Here is a 20,934-nt window from a genome sequence, read left to right as displayed (position 1 = left end):
CAGACTGACCCAATTTTCTAGCATTTTACATCATAAGGATTAATATTTTACAGACCTCTGAGAATCCAGATATAATACATCTTTAGGTCATTAGAGAGGAGTCCAAAGAGAAAACCACACTAGTTCAGTCTTGGCAGAGGATTTGACATTGTGTGGCCATGTGTATATTTTAACTTGGAGATTTAAAAAAATAGGAATAGAGATGATATGTCTGGAGCCATTGGAAAGAAATAAGGTAAATATCTGAATGGATGACCTAGGAGAAACCTAGAGTATACAGCCTCAATCCTGCTGTCTTCTGGAAACACGCAGAAACAGCTGGTTAGTGTAGCAAGGAAGGGGATATGTGATCGGAAGTCCCAGCTTCAGTTTGGAAAAGCAGAATGCATCCTTGACATCTTAAAACAATAAGCCAGAAAAATCTGTCTTGAATAGTTGATACTGTGGGAAAAGTCACTAAGTTCAGAGATTCGAGTAAGGAATACTTTAGAGCAACACAGCGAATTTTCTTTTAAGAACGGATCTTTCCAAAGCATATCCTAAGAGATGTAGTGTGGTGGGAAAACACCTGGGAAAACCAATAAAGGACTTCCAAATGTTATTGAAAGGAAACATTGGGAAGCTGTTGAAGGCATCTATCCCGGGGCTACGTGACTAAGAGGAGATTTTTCTCTTGGCTGATAATGGAAGGGTGGATAAGTAAGGTTACTTTGGGGAGCTAATTTCTTTTGAGTAAAACTTCTCAAAAATGAAAAGCAGATGAAGTTTTTAAGGTGGGTTCAAGGTTTGGACGGTTCCAGCTGGATTGAAACATTTTCTCTCCAACAGAGGAAATAGATGAAAAGTGAAGTCGGTGCCTGCAGTCTCTGGGGTCTCTGCGCCTGGTGTTCCAAGGAGGATTTTGATCTGGTCCCTCATCAGACTCTGTTGTTGCTCTTAGGGTTGGATGGGAGGAAAGAGGGAGGAAAAGATGGAAAATAGAGGAGTTGTTGGACCCCTGGAAGAAGCACATGTTAGCCAGCCACAGTTACTCCAATCAAAACAATTTAAACTTTCCCTTTTGAATCCTGGGCACGATTCCTGTCTTGGATGAAACAGATGTGATTTTGGGACATGTACAAAATCTTATAATATGGAGGCTGAGCCTTGCTGGCTTTCCTGCCACTGCACTTCACTCTAACTTGCAGGGATCAATTTCATACCGTTTTACATTCTCTTGTTGTTTCTGGCCTCTTTCTAGATGAAATGCAGCTTCATAAAAACTCAGAGAGAGTTTCCTGAACCTATAAATCTTAGAGCAGCTGAAGAAAATAATCTATAAAGCCGATAAATGCTTTGACATGGATTATGTCAAACAAACGATGTTTACACAAAAGACTTTAACATGTAAACCAATTAAAGATTCTTGTAATTTGACTTCTCTTTCCCATCAGACTAAGCCTTTGTATCACAGAAATGTGACAGAAAATACCCACACTCTGCAACCTGGCTGACATACTTTTGTTTTAGCAAGGGTTAAATAAAGGGGCTCTTCAAAGCATTGTTGATCTATTTTATAAAGCTTTGAAGCTTTTATTAGCTTTGCTGGAAATCTTTGTTTCCTGGAAAGTTCTCTAATGGAATATATCGCTTCTCACAGAAATCCATTTCTTAGGTGTATATAGTCAGTGGCCTAGTTGGTGGAGATGCTATTACAAGATTAAATTAATATCTAAACTGGTCCTGAGTCAACTATTTCCATTCTAAAATGTTTAAAGTCTCAAGGTTTAAAACTATTGGGGTCAAATTAACCTTTTCTTTATCTTTTTTTTTTTTGAGATGGAGTCTCACCCTGTCTCCCAGGCTGGAGTGCAGTGGTGCAATCATGGCTCACTGCAACCTTGACCTTTTGGGCTCAAGTGATCCTCCCTGCTCAGCCTCCCAGGTGGCTGGGACTACAGGTGCACACCACCATGCCCAGCTAATTTTTAAATTTTTTTGTAGAGACAAGGTCTCCCTGAGTTGCCTAGGCTGGTCTTGAACTCTTGGACTAAAGTGATCCTCTCATCTCAGCCTCCCAAACTGCTGAGATTATAGGCGTTGCCACCACAGCCGGCAACTTTCCTTTATCTTAAATCATGTCACTAACTCCCAGACAGCAATATCAATACATTTTCCAGTAATTCAGGTGGGTGCTAACCTGCTTCGTCCCAACGTCTCAATCTCCATCTCCATCAACGGCACCTTCGTTCACTCAGTGGCCCAGTCTGGCCACTTCTCATTGCCTCCACTGTCACCTCCCAGCCCAGGGCCATCATCTCTGTCAGGATGGCTGTGGGGGCCTCCTACAGAGCTCCATGCTTCTTCTCATCCACTTCCCTGTCTACCCATTCCCCAAAGTCTGTTTTCCTCAGAGCAACTACAGTGAGTCTTTAAAACTAAATTGAGATCATGTCACTCTCTTGTTTTTATCCAACTGGGGCTTCTAGAAACTCTCAGAATAAACTCCAAAGTCCTGACCCAGAGCCTGTGTGGCCAGCAGTCAGCCATCACTGAACAGCACTTCCTGCTGGTTATCCGGGCTCTCTTCCTTTCACTCACTGCACGCCAGCCAAACTGGCCACTTTGCAAGTTTCTTGCACAGACCAGTCATACTCCCATCTCAAGAGATGGGAGTTGATGCTTGTTCTTTCCTCCAGCAAAACTCTCCCTGCAGATGTGCCCCAGCCTTCTTCCCCAATTCTTCTGGGGCTCTGCTCAAATGGTAGCTCCTCAGAGACACAGACCACTTTATCTAAAACAGAATCCCCCATCCTCTTAATCTACTTCCCCTTCCCTGCTCTTATCAGCTGACATTCAGTCTCTTAGGGATCAATACATGTATTTGTCCATTCATTTATTTATTTGTCAGTTACTCCCAAAAGAATGTGAGCTCCATAGAGACAGGGACATTGGTTTATCATTGTACCTATAGTGCCTAGAACAGTACTCAGCACACATGGGCAACCAGGAGTATTGACTCTAGAAAAAAACTGGAATCCTTCACATTGTTTTTGGTCTGGGTGTGTAGGCTGAATCATAGTGCAGTTATGTTTTTTCAATAGTACAGTGATTTGAAAAAATCTTTCTGCTCCACTAAAGGTTTGTCATTTGACGGTCAAGATTTATCTTAGATTTGGCCGGGCGCAGTGACTCACACCTGTAATCCCAGCACTCAGGGAGGCCAAGGTGGGTGGATCACCTGAGGTCAGGAGTTCAAGACCAGCCTGGCCAACATGGTGAAACTCCGTCTCTACTAAAAATACAAAAATTAGCCGGGTGTGGTAGCACGTGCCTGTAGTCCCAGCTACTTGGGAGGCTGAGACAGGAGAATTGCTTGAACCCAGAAGACAGTGGTTGCAGTGAGCTGAGATGGCGCCATTGCACTCCAGCCTGGGCAACAGAGTGAGACTTCATCTCAAAGAAAAAAAAATTATCTTAGATTTTACTTCTTGCCTAAAGATTTTAGCAGTAACCTTGGCTTACTTTCAACATAATTAAACATTTGGATTGCAGTAGCTGAGTATTTCAGTGAGTTAGTGGTTTTGTAGGCCTCATCTGTGTAGACAGACAGCTACTGGATCCTTTCTGCCTTCTTTCCTTGGTGATGAGCAGGTGCATACTTAGCATGAGGAGAAAAAGCCCCATATTCCTCTGTTTTTTCTTTTTTTGAGACAGGGTCTCACTCTGGTGCCCAGGCTATAGTACAGTACTACTCTATTTTTAATACAAGAGAGTTCCCATTATTATCTAAACACTCAGAGGTAGCTTTAAGAAATTTTATATGGCTAAGGGAGCTTTATTCTCTAAAAATAAGCAATTAATAGTCTTCCTGTAAATATAGGGTGAGAATAAATTGGAGCTGGGAGTTAGTAAAGGAAGTTAGACACATGGTTTGTAGAACCTTGTAGAAGATGACAATAGCCCTATTCCATGAGATAATTTTATTGGCATCATTTCTCTGAGCTGCTTTTAGAAAGTCAGATTTATTGGTATATAACTCATATATAATAACATTGCCTCTTTTTAGTGTACCGCATATTTTTTTTTTTTTTGAGAGACAGGGTCTTGCTGTGTCACCCAAGCTACAGTACAGCGGCACAGGCATAGTTCCCTGCATCTTTAAAGTCCTGGGCTCAAGCAATCCTCCTGCCTCAGCCTGCTGAGTAGCTAGGACAGTAGGCGCACACTGCACCACCACACCTGGCTTATTTTTATTCTTTGTAGAGACACGGTCTTGCTATGTTTCCCAGGCTTGTCTTGAACTCCTGATCTCAAATGATCCTTCCCTCTCAACCTCCCAAAGTGTTGAGATTACAGGTGTGAGCCACTACACCTGGCCCAGGTGTGTTTTGAGAAGACCATACCATTGTGTAACCACCGCCATAATCAAGATGTAAATATCCATCATCCTGAAAAAGTTCCTTGTTGCCCCGTGTCATCAGTTCCCACACTCAGCCCCCAAATTCTGGCAACGACTGCTGTTTTCTATCCCTACAGTTTTGCCTTTTCCAGAATGTTATGCAAACGGAGTCACACAGGATGTCTTTTGAGTCTGGCTTCTCTTAAGCTGATCCACATTGTTGTGTGTCAACAGCAGTTCTTTTTTGTTGCTGAGTCGTGTTCTATTGTATTGTTGTAGAGTTTGCTTATTCACTCACCAAAGGACTTTGAGATTGTTTCCATATTTTAGTGATTATGAATAAAACTCCAGTTCCATTTATGAGCAGATTTTTATGGAAACATAAGTTTTCACTTTTTCTTGAGTAAATACATAGGGTGTGGAGTTGCTGGTTCATAAGGTAAGTTTAACTTGAGGAAAAAAAGAAGAAACACCTGCTAGGCTGTTTCCCAAAGTACCTGTGCCACTTTTTTGCATTCCAACCAGCAAAATGTGAGCACTCCTAGCTCCTTCAGAGCCTTCAAGCACTAACACCCTGTATTAGTCTTTTCTCATGCTGCGAATAAAGACATACCCAAAACTGGGCAATTTATAAAGGAAAGAAGTTTAATGAACTCTATGGGAGCTACAATTCAAGATGAGGTTTGGGTGGAGACAAAGCCAAACCATATTATGCCCAGTGTGATTTTCCTCCTTGAAGAGAAACCTTGGAATATGACTTTCCCTTTTCTTCCCCTCAATTTTGTGTTCCAATCCCTTCTACTTAGAACTTTAAATTACTTTTATTTAAAAGTCCTTCTAGCTTCACTATTGCCGGAGTTTCTTTTTTCCTTTTCTGCACATAACACAGCGTGTTGTACTCAGGAGATGCTAAGTGCACATCTGTTTCTCTTGGGTGTAGTAAACTAAGTAAAACTGAGCTCAAGGGTAATACCCACCCTTAGTGAGACCTTGGCGTAAGTGTACCAGGCTCACGGGTCTTCTGTACGAGGCGGTGGACTCCTATCCCAAGATCTAGGGAGAGATCCCTATCACGTCTTTCCAGGCAAAAAGGTATCCTTAGGTGTGGGATATAAAACTATGTTGGGACTTTTGCAGTGACAAAGATCCTTTTTGCCCCAGGCAGAGAAGTCAGATGCAAATCTCTATGGTTATTAAAAGGCATATAGATTTATCTTGGAGATACTACTTAGGATGTCATGAAATCTTGTGAAAACCTTTTTACCTCTCTCAAAGCTTTTGTATTATTTTTTTAAAGAGTGGAACATCAGAGCATAATGGTTAGGAGTAGGCCAGGTACAGGGTGGCTCACGCTTGTAATCCTAGCACTTTGAAAGGCTGAGGCAGGAGGATCACTTGAGGCCAGGAGTTTGAGACCAGCCTGGGCCACATAGTGAAACCCTGTCTTTATGAAAAATAAAAAAATTAGCCAGGCATGATGGCATGTGCCTACAGGGCTAGCTACTGTTGAGACGCTAAGGAGGGAGGATCCCTTGGTAACATGCATCCAGAAGGCATCACTTAAACCTTGAGAAAGGAGGTGAAAGTCATCCAGGATCAATCAGGACCCATCCCCTTTTTTCCCCCGTTATGGGGGTTGATAGGCAGAGTATGAAGAGTGAACTGGAGCCCTTAGTGTATGTTTGTCTTACCAAACATAGTTTGCATAGCAGTAGGGTTTTTTGTTTGTTTGTTTGTTTGTTTGTTTGTTTTTGAGATGGAGTCTCACTCTGTTGTCCAGGCTGGAGTGCAGTGGCGCAATCTTGGCTCACTGCAAGCTCCGCCCCCTGGGTTCACACCATTGTCCTGCCTCAGCCTCCTGAGTAGCTGGGACTACAGGCGTCCGCCACCATGCCTGGCTAATTTTTGTATTTTTAGTAGAGATGGGGTTTCATTTTGTTAGCCAGGATGGTCTCGATCTCCTGACCTCGTGATCCACCAGCCTCGGCCTCCCAAAGTGCTGGGATTACAGACGTGAGCCACTGTGCCTGGCCAGCAGTAGGTTTTTAAGTCTGGTATTAGTTGTCCACCTAGACAAAAAAGAGCAAGGCCTAGCATAATAATTTATTTTCATGAAAATGTGCACCTATGAAGTCAGTAGAGAGCAACAGAAAATATTTGCCTTCGCCAGGTGCTGAATTGCATGGATTGCAACTGTATGGGATTCAGGAGTCCAGAGAGGGATCAACATATCTTGAGACACCACGATTGCTTTGACTCTACTGCAAGCTCCTGGGAAGACCATCGTTTGCCTCCTTTTTTTTTTTTTTTTTTTTTTTTTGAGACAAGATCTTGCTCTGTCACCCAGGCTGGAGTGCAGTGGTGGCAATCACAGCTCACTGCAGCCTCGAACTCCTGAGCTCAAGTGATCCTCCCATCTCAGCCTCCTGAGTAGCTGGCACTACAGGCTTACTTAAAAAAATTTTGTAGAGATATACATAGGGTCTCACTATGTTGCTCCAGCTGGTCTTGAACTCCTGGCCTCAAGCAATTCTCCCACCTCAGCCTTCTAAAGTGCTGGGATTACAGGCATAAGCCCTTGCCTCTTTCTTAGTTCTCTTTTTATTGAGGTGCCTACATGAATAGTGTCTCCTGGACCTTTCTGTAAAAATACACTTATATGATTGTATGATTTGCAAACTTCTTCAGGTTTGAGGACAGTTGGAGGAAATCATGGTGTTCTTTTAGGCACACTGAAATGTTGAAATGTTGCATTCTGTTTTTCTGTTTTACGACTTAGCTCATTATATGCTTTATCATCATATATACAAATGTATGCATCCATATATGTATGCGTGCATGTGTATGTGTGTGTGTGTGTGTGTGTGTGTATATATATAATTACCAAATATAAAATTGACTCTTCTCTAATGGGTAGATGGTTTTGTTGATTTGGCATTTTATTTATTTACTTTTTACAAATGTTCAAATAACAACAGTTATTATTATTGTTATTCCTGTGGCTAAACCAACCCTGGATGGCTGAGAATTAGCTGTAATTGTTATTTATAATCAAGATCAGGCATTTGGCATGAATTAAGGAGACAGGGAGAGGTCGCTGAGCTTGAATCCAGGCAGCCAGAGGTCTCCTGCTATAGACACTATTACATCATATTCACACATGCATGTATCTGTCACACACCAACCTGAGTTTTTCTTCAATGTTTGCTACTTATTTATTCATTTTGTGTTTGCTATTAAGCAAGTGGTAGGAACCATCAAAAAAACATACATTTGAAAAAAAATTATGAATATACATTTTGAAAAAGTGTATGAGAGATTATTAAAGTTGAGAATTCTGCCCATTAACTCAATTTTTCCACTTGTGATTTTGGTTAATACCATGTCCTTGAATCAGAACATCTCCCAGGGTTTTGCAGGAGTGTACTAAAAAATGTATGAGGACCTGATGTTTCCTTTTAAGAACCTGTGCTGTCATGGGATACACGGGAAGGTCATCCAATGGCAGCATAAAGACCATCAAATGGGGAACGTGTCCCGTAGGAAGATATCCCCAAGGACAGAGGGGTGGTGGAGTTTCTGGATCTCACCAGGGAGGATTGTGGTGCTTATTTTAGCTCCCTCTCCTTGATGTGCCCTTGGCGTCAGTTGCTATTTTGACTGTGAGCATCTTCTTGCAGTTGCTGATGTGCTGATTGCCAGCAGCACTCACCGGGAGAACCAGCGGCTGCTCTGCCCACTGCCTCCCTGTCAGTCTTTCCGCATCTCTTTGTTGAGCATGGGGCTCATGCCCATGAAACACTGAAAACATACAGTGCAGGAGAAGAGTCCCGCTGATAAAAACTGAGTCTGAGTTTAGAGGGAAAAGTCCATATGGAATATAGGCGTCTCTCAACCAGGGCACGGTGGCTCACGCCTGTAATCCCAGCACTTTGGGAGGCCAAGCAGGGCAGATCACTTGAGGTCAGGAGTTCAAGACCAGCCTGGCCAACATGGTGAAACCCCGTCTCTACTAAAATACAAAAATTAGCTGGGCATTGTGGTGCACACCTGTAATTCCATGGACCTGGGAGGCGGAGGTTGCAGTGAGCTGAGATTGTGCCACTGCACTCCAGCCTGGGCAACAGAGGGAGACTGTGTCTCAAAAGAAAAAAACAAACAAAAAAAAGAAATATAAGTATCTGTTGATTGAGAGGTAAAGTACAGAAAAGTTGTCACCATCAAATCTAATATGTTCTTCATAGTGGAAACTACCGATGTTTACTTACTGAAAAATCCAGTATTTGGAACAATATTCACCATTCTATAGATACTGTCTTACTGTGTAAAAATATTACAAGTCTAGGATCACAAAGTCTTCTATAGTTTTCTTGACAAATGAAATGGGCCATTGGTTAGTGCTCTTAAAATGGTCTATTATTTTTTTATTATTATTATTATTTAAGAGACAGAGTCTTATTCTGTTGCCCAGGCTGGAGTGCAGTGGTGTGATCATAGCTCACTGCAGCCTCAAATCCCTGGCCTCAAGCAATCCTCCAGCCTCAGCCTTCCAAGTAGCTAGGGCTACAGGTGCACGCCACCACACCCAGTTAATTTTCTTTATTTTTTTGTAGAGATGGGGTCTTGCTTTGCTGCCCAGGCAGGTCTCAAACTTCTGGCCTCAAGTGATCCTCCCGCCTTGGGCTCCCAGAGTGCTGGGATTACAGGCATGAGCCACTGCACCTGGCCTATTATTTGTCCTTCGTCCAAGTGTTCCCTGTGTGTGTGTGTGTGTGTGTGTGCGCGCACGCACACGCGCACATACATCCCTGCTGCCCTGTCTCCTAATGCCAGCTTCCCACTTTAATTGTTGCTCATTGCCTCTAACTTGGCTCACACATGTGACAGTCCAGTCACTTACTAGTGGCTTTCCCATCCATGTGTTTACTTCTGGAATTATTGCTGTCAGAATGGCAAGCCTTGGGCACTAATGTGGTAGGCAGCTGTCTGAGGGGTGATGGATGCCTGGAACTACTCCAGACACAGTGATGTCTGCAGGTCACTGTGCAGTTCCAATCAACGGGGACCTTCTCTAATGGGGAGATGGTCTTGTTGATTTGGCATTTTATTTATTTACTTTTTACAAATGTTCAAATAACAATAATGATTATTATGCTTATTGGTATTATTATTCCTGTGGCTAATCCAACCCTTGATGGTTGAGAATTAGCCATATTGTTATTTATAATCAGCATCAGGTGTTTGGCATGAATTCAGGAGACGGGGAGGTCTCTGAGGATGGATGAAGGCAGTCAGAGAAGCTCTCCTGGAAACTGGGGGCATCCAGGCTGAATCCTGAAAGATTTGTATGAGACCGGGGAGGAAGTGCCTAAGGCTCTGTGAAAATGTCTGGAAGAACCAGGTTTCCTTGCTAAAGGCATCTAGGGAAAAAGGTTGGAGAAAGAAGCCAGAATAAAAGTTGGGTCTCATAGCAGCCTCATCCCTGAGGTCTGCAGTGGGGGTTGTTGGCTGCTTGGTGAAGAGGGATAAGTTGCTGCTCAATGCCCCAGAACTAGAGGCACTTGCTACTCTATTAGTTTGGTAGTATGTGAATAAAACTCACTGGGGCCGGGCATGGTGGCTCACTCCTGTAACCTCAGCCCTTTGGGAGGCCAAAGACGGAAGGATCACTTTAAGCCAGGAGTTTAAGACCAGCCTGAGCAACATAATGAGACTTCATCTCAAAAAAAAAGAAAGAAAGTTTATTTGATTTTCAGTTCTAGAATTTGGAAAATGAAAATAAAAACTCACCAGAAACATCCATTCACTGTGAGCACCTCCATGGGCACCATCTGTCAAACCACAGGCTTGAAACATTAACCTAAAAGGATGCCTTTGTCCGGCATATCTCTCTTCCAGATGCAATTGGTCTAGATTTAGTCCCAGAGTCCAGTCAGAGTTTTTGCACAGGGGGTTGGTAACCTGGTGAAAGTCAGTAACAGTTTGTTTTGTCCAGAAAGAAATGCCTTGGAAAGGTCAAGAGAGCCCCGGAGAGAAGAGACAAGCCGTCCTGGTCTGGCTCCAGCTTAGCTAGCATCTCCTCCTGCTGCATTAATCATGCCCATTCTCCTTTCTCCGGTGCCCTGTTTTCCTCTGGAATTCTTTTCTGCTTTTATTCCGGTTTGACTCGTTTCTCGAACTTCAACCTGTCCCTAAATTTGGACCTTTTCCTGTTTGTATTCTTGCTTTTTTATTTTTCCTAAATGATCCTGACTGCATGAAAGCTGGTTGATGGTGGGGTTTTCCTGTCAATATATTCTGAAGTTTTACTCTCTAGTGACTGAGGTTTTCCCTTTGTCTTTAAGCAAACCAGATTTCTAGGACTCAAGTGTTTCAGGCACAGGCTTTTTTTTTTTTTTTTCTTGTGAGACGGTGTCTTGCTCTGTCGCCAAGCTAGAGTGCAGTGGCGCAATCTCGGCTCACTGCAACCTCCGACTCCCTAGTTCTAGCGATTCTCCTGCCTCAGCCTCCCGAATAGCTGGGACTACAGGCATGTGCCACCACACCTGGCTAATTTTTGTATTTTTAGTAGAGACGGGGTTTCACCATGTTGGCCAGGATGGTCTTGATCTCTTGACCTCGTGATCCACCCATCTCAGCCTCGCAGAGTGCTGGGATTATAGGCGTGAGGCACCACACCCGGCCCAGGCACAGGCTTTTTAAACTCCTTCTTTGTCCCTGAGCTCATGATTTCACTGCAGATTTTCTTCTATCTGGACTCACAGTTGTAGAGCCCCAAGGCGATTGCTGTGCACACTATGAGTTTGAGAACCCATGCTCCAGAGGTCAGGAGGGGAATGAGCCAGGGGAAGACGTGAGCGTCTGGGCAGAGATTAGCACTCTCTTTAAGAAGAGGGAGGGATGAGAATGTTTCTATTCTGCCCTTTCTTCTTGGCTTCTTGTGATTCTGTTGGCCCGTTCCCCCCACCAGAATTTTGCTCTGTGGCCTAGGCTGGAGTGCAGTGGTGAGACCATGGCTCACTGCAGCCTCCACCTCCCAGGCTCAAGCAATCCTCCCACCTCAGCCTCCCTAGTAGCTGGGAGGTGTGCAACACCATGCCTGGCTAATTTTTTATATTTTTTGTAAACACAGGGTCTTGCTATGTTGCCCAGGCTGGTCTCAAACTCCTGGGCTCAATTGATCCTCTCACTTTGGCCTCCTAAAGTGCTGGAACAATAGGTATGAGCCACCCCACCCTGCCTTTTTAATTTTTTTTTTGAGTCAAGCAAGGTGTTGCTTTGTTGCCCGAACTGGAGCGCAGTGGTACAATCGTAGCTCAGTGTAACCTGCAACTCCTGGGCCCAAACAATCTTTCTCCCTCAGCCTGTTGGGTAGCTGGGACCATAGGCAGGCCCAGCTAATTTTTTATTTTTTCGTAGAGACAAGGTCTCACTGTATTGCCCAGCTTAGTCTTGAACTCCTGGCCTCAAGCCATCCTCCTGCCTCAGCCTCCCAAACTGCTGGGATTACAGGCATGAGCCACTGCTCCCAGCCCCTGTTTTCTTTTTGAGTAGTTTTCTTTTTCTTTCTTTTGTGGCTGGTTCAATAAGAGGGTCTCCTTTTCCTAAGCAGGCAAAGGATTTTTTAAACCAGTTTGGAGCCCTAAGGAGGAGTCCCAGGGGAAAAAAGAGAGGCTTACATTGATCTAGCCCAGTTCTCAAGACACCAAAGCTTTTTAGTAATAAAGAGATTTGTGGACGAAAGGGAAAATGATTTTTTTTATTGTTGGAACAAAAAACGGTCTGCTTAAACCCAATAATTTGTCTGTGTTTACCGCAACCATCTCTGTGGCTTACAGGAATGAGTTCATGACTGTCTGAATTCCACCAGGCAGTGGTGACAATAATTTATTTTTTAACCTTGTGGGAACTTCACATGGGCTGACTCCCCTTTGACCCCGCACCCATCACAAGATGATTTTTTCCTAGAAGTTGCCTCTGGGGCTGGGCTTCTGGAGATGAACCCCATTCTCTCTATGCCGGATAAACCAGGCTTCTGACATCCTGCCTGCAGAATGTTTATAAAAATGAGCGCCAAGGGACTCAGCTGTGGTTTCTTGCAGTGCCTGGTGTGGTGCCAGCTGTTGCCCAGTTCAGAGCCCTCTGTGCTTGAGTGAATTCTTTTCTGACTTTTTCCGGCGGTAAGAATACAAGGAAGTGCTGAATAGACAACAGAGAGGAGATGAGGAGATGGAACTCAATAGCCTAAGACAAAAGACTTCCCAAAGCCACGCTTGTTAACCACTAACCAGCTGATAAACGAGGGGCTTTCCTCTGTAGTGTGGGATTGCAGGGCTGGAGCCTTCTGTGTTGGGGACCTCTCCCAGGCTGAGTCATTAAGAACCACACAGAGTGTCAGCCCTCGAGTCTAAAGAATGACTCTGTAACCTTGTGAGTCATCTTTCATACAAATTGCACCTCGTCAGGCAAACCACAAGGGGAAATGCATGTTTGCCTTAATTCTACTCTGGTACATTCTAGCATAGATGGGGTTTCCCCTCACTCTTTGAGGAAAATAAATGCAGAGATTGTCTCTGCCTGGAATGCTTGACATAGACCAAGTCATAGCCAAATCACTCACCCTGATGCCTTCGGTGAGTTATTCCAGTCTCCTAACTCTCCACCCGGCATGTCTTTTTCTGTGGAATTGGGTCTTTGTTAGTTCCATCCAACTTCGTGATGAATTTCAACCCATTTCTTATTTTCTCAGATGTCCCTTTGTGACAAGGCTACTGTTCCCAAGCCTCCATATTTGTTCTTTTGTTTTTAATTTTTTTAAAGACAGGGTCTTCCTTGTTGCCCAGGCTGAAGTACAGTGATCCAAACATGGCTCACTGCAGCCTTAACCTCCTGGGCTCAAGTGATCCTCCTGCCTTGGCCTCCCATGTAGCTGGGAGCACAGGAGCACACCTCCACGCTCAGCTAATTTGTTCAATTTTTTGTATAGACAGGGTTTCACTTTGTTGCCCAGGCTGGTCTTGAACTCCTGGCCTCAAGCAGTCCTCCCACTTCAACCTTCCAAAGTGCCAGGATTACAGGTGGGAGCCACCATGCCTGGCCATCCCTATATTTGGATCTGATTTTAAATTTGAATTTAGAAAGTACTCATATTTACCAAAAATGATTCTTGCTTATAGACCAAATAATAAAATTTTAGTCCTCCCAGAAAAATAAGAGCTTTGGAGAACCATTGCATAGAAATGACTTTATTCACTGAGTTTACGATGAATGGGAAAAATGCATTCTTTTATTGAGCACTTTTTATAAGAGGTTTAAAAAGATACTTTAACCGCTGCCTGTAATTTGTAGTTGCTGATGTTGATGAGTATTTGAAAGGGAAAAAGGTCTTTGGAGGCAGCAGATTAATCACAGCAGAGTATCCAGTTTCATTCGTACGTGTGGTTGTCTTGTATTGTTTGCTATTTTCTTTCTCAGATTTTTCAGTAGAGACTTTGTCCTTTTTCAGAGAGAGTTCAAGTGGATGGCCTTGAGGACTTGAAAAGCTGAGATATGATGATTTTGAAGTCATTTCACATCTGAAGCCATGATTTAAATATCAGCGTTAAGGTAAGTATTGAGGAAAGAAATATGACACTTTTGTGGTTAACGCATTATTGGCTTTGCTTGCACTGTTAGAAGAGATTAAAGCACATTGTGAAGGGTGATTTTGTTTGAATCATGTTCAACAAACCAGAGCTCGAAGAAGATTAAAGCGGCCTCTGTGATGCGGTGTGGAACCATAGACATACAGGAGAGCTGAGCCACTGTGATGGTTGGAAATGTCTTCATTTTTCCTCGATGGTCATGTGTCCCAGTGTGCCCTTTATGAACTTCAGGAAAGAACAGGAAAACTTAAAGCTGTGGTTTTCTGTCTGAGCTGAGCTGTGGCTATTAGGGAGCTTTCGGGGAGTGTGAATTAGATAGGATCTTTACATAGGAGCAGAGCCAGCCAAAGGAGTGGGAACAGGAGCACCCTTCTGGAAACTGTGCTATTTGACCTGCCTCTCTGGAGCAGGAGTTCTCAAAGTGTGTTGCCTGGAACACAGCTCCCTACGCCACTAATACAGTGGGGACCTGGGTCAGAGGATGGGTCTATGCCTAAGTGCATTTGGAAAGCATTGGATTAAAGTTAAATGACCTTCTTCAAAACTAATGAGCTTTGTGAATCTTGATGGGTGTGAGTAGTGGGCAGTGCTCACCAGAGTTCCATGGAACTATTTTCTTGTGAGGCATCTTAAGACCAGTGTTCCATTTGTTCATTAAATATTGATTGCGCACCAGCCGTGGATGGTGTTAGATGCTAGGGATGCAGCAAAAACTGAGGTTGACAGTGCTCGTGTATAGATAATAAATACATTAACAAGTAAGGAAAGGTAATCATTGAGAGACACAATAGCAAATGTTTAAGAGCCTGGTATCTGCAGCTCAGTGGCTTGGGTTTTAATCCTGGGTTTGACACTTATAAACTGCATGATCTTGGAAAAGACATGTAACCTCTCTTTCAATTTCCTTATGTGTAAGATGCTTATAATAGTATTCACTTCGTAGATACTATTATTGCAAGGACTAAAATTATGAATATGTGCTGGCAAATACCAAACTTTATATTAATACAAGTGTCATCAGAATATGTACATATATTAATAGTAATTGTTACCAAAACACCAGGGGTTCAATCTGGGTCCTGCTGCTCACTGCACAGAAAGCCAATGCCTGAGACAACAAGTGTTGCCAAGGAAGAAGGCTTTAATTGGGTGCTGCAGCCGAGGAGATGGGAGCTCAGTCTCAAATCCATCTCTCTGACTGACCAAAACTGGCTATATAGCAGGGAAGAAATGTAATCATGTGTGGGAAAACAGGAACTCAGAAGGGGCTTGGAAGCAATCATGTTGAATCAGGGTCCGCATTTTATTGTCTGGATGTGATCTGGTGAGTTTCATTTCTTTGATACTTTTTTTGAGAGGCCTGAAGGTCATTTCCTGAGGAAGGATCTCAGATGAAACAAATATAAGTTTCAAATGTTAAGACCAGAAAGTTCAATTTCTATGTTTATTTATTCTTTTTTTTTTTAAAAAAAAAAAGCTATATGGGACTGTTGGGTTGGTTTCATAATGGCTGAGTACTTTGAAGGTTCTGTGGTTGCATGAATGGAGAAGATAGAGTGATGGGTGGGGACTTTAAAATAGGATGATCCAGGAATGCCCTGAAGTAGAGACTTGTAAGAATGAGAAATAGCAAGTTATGCGGGTGGCATAGAAAAAGCTTCCAGATTGAAAAGCAAAGGCAAAGAGGATGTCTTGTGCAGAGAAAGCATTTGACAAAATCGAATACCTCTTCATGTTTAAAAAAAAAAAAAAACACTCACTCTCGGCCAGGCACGGTGGTTCACACCTGTAATACCAGCACTTTGGGAGGCCGAGGCAGGCAGATCATGAGGTCAGGAGATCGAGATCATCCTGGCCAACATGGTGAAACCCCATCTCTACTAAAAATACAAAAATTAGCTGGGCGTGGTGCCACATGCCTGTAGTCCCAGCTACTCGGGAGGCTGAGGCAGGAGAAGCACCTGAACAGAAGTCTAAGGTTGCAGTGAGCCAAGATCATGCCACTGCACTCCAGTGACAGAGCAAAACTCCAAAAGAAACAGAAAAAAAAAAAAACCCACACATACACACTTAACAGACTAGGAATAGAAGGGAACTTCTTCAACCTGAAAAAGACATCTATGAAGAACCCACAGCTAACATGACACTGAATGGTGAAGGGCTGAAAGCTTTTCTCCTAAGCTCAGAGACAAGACAAGGATATCCATTCTCGCCACTTCTGTTCAGCATTTGTGAACAGTAAATTTTAGGTGTTGTGATGGTTAATATTAGGTGTCAACTTGATTGGACTAAGGGAGGCTTAGATGCCTGGTAAAGTATTGTTTCTGGGTGTGTCTCTGAGGGGATTGCCAGAGGAGATTGACATTTGAGTTGGTGGAGTGGGAGAGGAAGACCCACCCTTGCTGTGGGTGGGCACCATCCAGTCAGCTGCCCAGCATGGCAAGAGCGAAGCAGTAGAAGAAGGTGGGATAAGCAGCTTGCTGGGTCTTCTGGCTCTCTTTCTTCTTCCTGTGCTGGATGCTTCCTTCTACTCCTCCTGCCCTTGGACATCAGATTCCAGGTTCTTCGGCCTTTAGACTCTGGGACTTGCACCAGTGGCTTGCCGGGGAGTCTAGGGCCTTTGGCCACAGACTGAAGGCTGCACTGTTGGCTTCCCCAGTTTTGAGGCTTTAGGACTTGGACTGACCACTACCAGCTTCTCTCTTCCCCAGCTTGCAGACAGCCTATCATGGGACTTACCTTGTAATTGTGTGAGGCAGTTCTCCCTAAATAAATTCCCTTTCACATGTATATGTATCCTGTTGGTTCTGCCCCTCTGGAGAACCCTAATACATTTGTCAACCTGGCTGGATTAAAAAACACCTAGACAGCTAATAACACATTATTTCTGCGTGTGTCTGTGAGGGTGTTTCTGGACGAGATTGGTGTATGAGTGGTAGACTAAGTGAGGAAGATCCACCCTCCATGTGGGTGATCACTGTCCAATTGACTGGGGGCCCGGATAGAAAAAAAGACAGGGGAAAGGTCTTTGCTGGAGCTGGAACACTTCTTCTACTGCCCTTGGACATCAGAGCTCCAGGTCCTCTGTCCTTTGGACTCTGGCATGTGCACCAGTGGCCCCAGGATTCTCAGATCTTGGGCCTTAGATTGATAGAGTGATGCCATTGGCTACCCTGATTCTGAGGCCTTTGGACTTAGATGGAGACAGGCTGCCAGTCTTCCTGGTTGTCCAACTTGAGGACACCCGGTTGTGGGACTTCTCAGCCCCCATTATCCTGTGAGCCAATTCCTCTAATACATTTCCTGCCTACTTCTATATATCTATCCTATTCATTCTGTCTCTCTGGAGAACCCTGACTAATACAGTATTGTGCTGGAGGTTCTAGCCAGAGCAGTTATACAAGAAAATGAAATAAGAGGCTTCCAGATTGGAAAAGAAAAGGTAAAACTATCTTTACTTGCAGATGGCATGATCTTGTTTATAGAAAATTTTTAGGAATTCACCATACTATTGAAACTAATAAGTTCAGCAAGATTGCAGGACATAAGATTAATATACAAAATCAATTTTGTTATATATACTTGTAATGAATAATATGAAATAAAATAGAAACAATAATTCGTTTTATAATAGCATGAAAAAGATAAAAAAAACTTAGGAATAAGTTTAACAAAAGAAGTGTAAAACATATACCTTAAAACTATAAAACATCATTGAAAGAAACTAAAGAAGACCTAAATAACTGGAAAAACATTCCATGTGCATGGATCAGAAAACAATATTTTTAAAATGACAATACTCTTCAAATTGATCTACAGATTTAATGCAATCTCTGTCAAAAATCTCAAATGAATTTTTTTAATTGACAAGTAGATACTAAAACTAATATGGAAATTCAAGGGACCCAGAATAGCCATGACAATCCTGAAACAGAAGCACAAAATAGGAGACTCAGCTTCAAAACGTATTACAAAACTACAGTAATTAAGATAGTGTGGTACTGGTATTCTATTCTATTCTATAGAATAGAATTGAGTCTAGAAATAAACTCATACATTATTTATGGTCAATTAATTTTCAATAAATCAGTGGAAACAATACAAAACAATGCCAAAACAATTCAATGGGGAAAAATAATCTCTTCAACAAATTGTACTGGGGAAACTGTATATCCATCTGCCAAAGAAAAGTTGGACTCCTACCTCATATCATAAACAAAAATTAACTCAAAATTAATAAGAGGCTTCAATGTAAGCCTTAAAACTCTCAGAAAAAGCATAGATACAAATTTAATGGCCTTGGATTGGATTTTTTAAAGATATGATACCAAAAGGACAAGTGACAAAATAAAAATAGATAAATGTATCAAAATTAGAAAACTTTGTGCAGCAAAGGACAATATCGAGAAAGTGAAAAGGGCTATGCATTAGTCCATTCTCGCATTGCTATAAAGAACTACCTGAGACTGGGTAATTCATAAAGAAAATAGGCTTAATTGGCTGATGGATCTTCAGGTCATATAGGAAGCAGGGTTGCAGAGGCCTCAGGAAACTTACAATCATGGCAAAAGGTGAATGGGAAGCAGACACAGCCTGCATGGCTGAAGCAGGAGGAAGAGAGAGAAGGGGGAGGTGCTACACACTTTTAAACAACCAGATCTCGTGAGAACTCACCATCACAAGAACAGCAAGGGGGAAGTTTGCCCCCACGATCCAATCACTTCCCACCAGGCCTGTCCTCCAACATTGGGGGTTATAATTCAACATGAGATTGGGGCAAGAACACAAATCCAAACCATATCAGGCTGGGCACAGGGACTCATGCCTGTAATCCTGGCACTTTGGGAGGCCAAAGCAGAGGATTGTTTGAGTCCAGGAGTTTGAGACCAGCTTGGTCAACATAGCGAGAACGACTCAGAAAAAAAAAAAAAAAAGGAAAAGGAAAAAGGCGATTCACAGAATGGGAGAAAATAGTTGCAAATTATATATGTCATAAAGGACTGTATCTAGAATACATAAAGAACTGTTAAGACTCAATAATAAAAAGATAATTTGATTAAAAAAGGGCGAAGGATTGGAATGGATAGTCCTCCAAAGAAGATATGCTAATAACTATTAAGCACATGAGAAGGTTTTTACTATCATTAGCCATTAGGGAAATACAAATTATAACCACAATAAAAAACACTTCATACCCACAAAGACAGATAATGACAGTTATTTGTGAGGATGTGAAGAAATTGGAATGCCCGTGTTTCCAAAGCAACTGTTTTGGAAAAGAGTCCAGCAGTTCTTCAAACAATTAAACACAGATTTACCTTTTATAACCCAATATATCCACTCCTAGGCATATCCCCAAGAGAAATAGGATACATACCTATACATATACCTATACCTGTAGTCCCAGCTACACAAAAATAATAATAGTTCTAGCAGCATTATTCATAATACCTAAAGAATGGAAACAACCCAAATGTTTGTCAACTGAAGAAGAGACAAATAAAATGTGGTATATCCATATAGTAAAACACTATTCAGCTTTAAAAAGGATTGTAGTGCTGACATATGCTAAAACATGGATGAACCCTGAAAACATGCTAAGTGAAAGAAGCCAGACACCAAAGAACACAAACTGTATAATTCCTTTTATGTGAAATTTCTAGAACAGGCAAATCCATAGACACAAAGTAGATTAATGGTTGCCTACGACAGGGGGTGTATGGTGGCAAATTACGAGTGACTGCTATGGATCTGTGGTTTCTTCCGGGAATGATGAAAGTGACTAGAATTGAGTTTCTAATGGTCGTACAATTCTGTGAATATATTAAAAACCATTGAATGATACATTTTACATTAGTGAATTGTATGGTATGTGAATTTTATATCAGTAAGTCTGGTGTGTGTGTGTGTGTGTGTGTGTGTCTTACATATATTGGAGGGTTAACTGTCAGCACTTCATGATAGATGAGACTTAGGGAGTGAGGACAAGTGAGGAATTAAGAATGACCTCTAAATTTTGGTCTTGAGCAATTTCTCAGAAGGAGATGAAAGACTGAGATTAGGAAGGTTTCTTTTTGCTTTGTTTTGTTTTTGTTTTATGGAGAGGGCCAGCTTTGAGAATCAAGAGTTCTATTGTGGACATATTAAGTTTGAGGTGTCTATTAAATATCCAAACAAATCTTAGGCAGACAGTTGAACGAGTGTCTAGAACTCTGAGGAGTAATCTAGACTGGAGATAACATTTAGATGATAGGTGAATCTGTAGGAAAGGATGAAAACAGAGAGAGAGAGAGAGAACGCATGTGGCACAGGATGAGGTAGAATAGGAGAGGGGAGCTACAAAGCAAACTGAGAAGGAATGGCCAGCCAGGGAGGAAGGAGAAGTAAGAGAGTGAGCGCAAGGTCACTGAACTCAGGCATACAGTAAGTCCTACCGAGAGGTAGTCATAGGAGGACAGAAGGATCTATTGGAATTGCCAAGATGGATGTTGCCCATGACCATGATAAGAGAAATTCAGATTGGAAACTCCAGATCCGAATGGGTTGGAGAGGGAATGTGAAGTGCTACAGTGGAGACAATTTGGCACCTGTTTTCAGAAGTGTTGCTGTCACCAGATTCTGGTGAAAAATTGCTCTTGGATCTTTACCTGCTCTGCTGAAATGCCCAACAAGGTGCTGGTTGGGTTTGGAGGTCGTGTCTTCCTGGGAGCCAGCTCTTCTGGGTATGAATGATGCATCTATGTAGGGAGTTGCTAACTTGTAGGCAGGGTTGGGGCGTGAGGGTGGTGTGAGGCTGGGGTTCGGAGAAGAGTGCCATTCTTTGCCTTGTTCTCTGATGGTTTTGATTTTGTTTAGTTATTTTGATTGGGAGAAAATGTAAAGAAGGGGTTTACTAATGTGCTTTTTCAA

The 20,934-nt window shown here is 42.6% G+C and overlaps 1 protein-coding gene across 16 annotated transcripts in view; it reads left to right on the top strand.

Annotated features, from left to right (window-relative positions):
* The window catches only part of SVIL (supervillin), a 277,505-nt gene that overhangs the window by 62,304 nt on the left and 194,267 nt on the right, over positions 1–20,934 (top strand). For all 16 annotated transcript variants that reach the window (XM_063780610.1, XM_063780606.1, XM_063780603.1 and 13 more), the window contains exon 3: positions 13,887–13,987. The gene's annotated coding sequence lies outside the window, so the exon portion shown is untranslated. The remainder of the gene's footprint in view (positions 1–13,886; positions 13,988–20,934) is intronic.

The sequence above is a fragment of the Pan troglodytes genome, chromosome 8, assembly GCF_028858775.2.
Source record: "Pan troglodytes isolate AG18354 chromosome 8, NHGRI_mPanTro3-v2.0_pri, whole genome shotgun sequence".
Classification (NCBI taxonomy): Eukaryota; Metazoa; Chordata; class Mammalia; order Primates; family Hominidae; genus Pan; species Pan troglodytes.
This window is presented reverse-complemented; position numbering and strand designations above follow the sequence as displayed.